This window comes from Chrysochloris asiatica, unplaced genomic scaffold (assembly GCF_000296735.1).
Source record: "Chrysochloris asiatica unplaced genomic scaffold, ChrAsi1.0 scaffold00116, whole genome shotgun sequence".
In the NCBI taxonomy this organism is placed as follows: domain Eukaryota; kingdom Metazoa; phylum Chordata; class Mammalia; order Afrosoricida; family Chrysochloridae; genus Chrysochloris; species Chrysochloris asiatica.
The window spans coordinates 723,508-725,793 of NW_006408634.1; positions in this window are offsets into that span (position 1 = coordinate 723,508).

Genomic DNA, 2,286 nt, shown 5'->3' on the forward strand with positions numbered 1-2,286 from the left:
CTGTGAGTCAGAACCAACTCAACAGAACTTAACAACAACAACAACGTAGAGCGGTTCTGTAGTCCTGGTGTAGCGTTGGAGGATAATGCACTGGATGGCAAGGTCGATTTGAATGGCAAAGTCGGTGGTTCAAACTCACCAGTCGCTCCTTGGAAACCCTCTATGGGGTCACTATGAGTCAGAACCAACTCAATGACCCTTAAACACTAACAACAATCTTTACAGAAGGGGATTGCCACATCTTTCTCCTTTGGAGTGGCTGGTGGGTTTGAACCACCAACTTTTCCATTAGCATCTGAGCACTTAACCACTGCACCACCAGGGCTCCTTCCCTATTCTGTCAAAACCAAACAATTCAAACCCATTGTCTTCACGGTGATTCCGGCTCATAAAGCCCCTATAAGGCACAGTAATGCTGTCCCCAGGGTTTCCAGGGCTCTAATCTTATTAGGGAGTCCTGGGGTGGCACTGGGGCACCAAACTGTAAAGCTATTTGAACTGCAAGGTTGGTGGTTCAAGCTCACCAGCTGCTCTTCAGAAACCCTATACAGAATCGCTATGGGTTGGAATCCACTCGACCGCACTTAACAAAAACAACGAACAACAGTCTTTATAGGGAGTCCTGGTGTGGCGCTGTGGGTTAATGCGCCAGACTGCAAAGCTGTTTGAACTGCAAGGTCTGTGGTTCAAGCTCACCAGCTGCTCCTCGGAAACCCTATACAGGGTGGCTATGGGTCGGAACTGACTCGATGGCACTTAAACAGCAATCTTTCTAGAAGCAGACTGCCACATGTTTCTCCCAATGGAGCACTTAAAGCTTGTTTAAGCATCCATTATCATCCTGGATTCTCTCCTCTCTCAGCCCGTCCCCGTCCCCCGCCCCGCGCCCCCCATTCCACACAGGTACTTACTTAGCATAGCTGAGGGCAACTGCGTGCGTGGGGTATAAAATTAGTAAGATGGGGGTCAGTACAAAGAGGCTGCTGATGTTCACACGCTCTGACCTCTCACAACTTGGATTGTGCGCGCATGGATCTGACGGCGTGGAGCCAGAGAGAGAGCCGGAGGCGGAGCCACAGAGCACAGGTGACAGCTTGGCTGTGTGAGATCCTCCAGCCTTTAGGAGAGCATGGATCTAACCCCTCAACAAAACGGAGTCGGCTTAGTCGTTGTTGTTGTTAAGTGCCATCAAGATGGTTCCAACCCATAACGACCCTGTATAGGGTTTCCGAGGAGCGGCTGGTGAGCTTGAACCGCTGACCTTGTAGTTCAAACAACTTTGCAGTCTGGCGCATTAACCCACAGCACCACACCAGGGTTCCTAGGTCTTTAAAAATGAGGACCGTGCAAATGAGGAAGTTAGTTTAAAAATTAGCCGAGTTGACCTCGTGGCTCTAGAAGGAGGGCAGGATGTGCGTAAACCCGCTCAGATAGTTCTCTCAGAAACTAAGCAGCTTGGATCCTAAAAGGTGGAATGTTGGAGAAGGATTATTGCCTGATGGTTTCTTTTCCCCTAGAGGTAGAATGTTTGAGGAAGTTCATCCCATTGTTTCTTTTTCCAAAACATGCTATCCTGATGTTAAAATAGATTGGGTATACATCCAAATGTAACTTACCCTGTATGATATGCCTGCTCTATGTAACAGGGAGGTCTTGAGAAATGATTCTCTCCCTCCTCCTGCTGGCTTTCTGCTAATAAAGCTTCGATTGGATCTCTCCCTGTCTCGGTGACTGATAATAGCGACAGGCGGCAAGCCTTCCTTTAGGTTTGGCAACAATCCTTTTCTATGTTTTGTATCCTTTTTTAAAAGTTGGACTTTCTCCTGGCATATCATCCCAAAGTCAGTAATGATTGGTTTTATACTTTCATGGATTGCTTTGGCATGTGTCATCATGTGTCTATACATGTTTTATTTAGGACTACTTTTGAACACCATCCCCTTAGCCTGCTTGCCCTGGTATTCCGAGTTGTTATTGATGGAGCTCCTCACTGCACGTCTACCCGATCTGAAATCTTGATTGTATCTGCGAGAGTGAAACAAGGCCAGGGGCAGACTGTGGAACAGACCATCAATTACTCATATGCAAATTCAAACTGAAATTGAAGAAAATGAAAACAAGTCCACAAGAACCAAAATATGACCTTGAATTTATCCCGCCTGAATTTAGAGATCATCTGAAGAACAGATTTGATACATTAAACACTAAAGTCCAAAGACCAGAAGAGTTGTGGGATGATATCAAGAACATCATACATGAAGAAAGCAAAAAGTCATTAAGAAGACA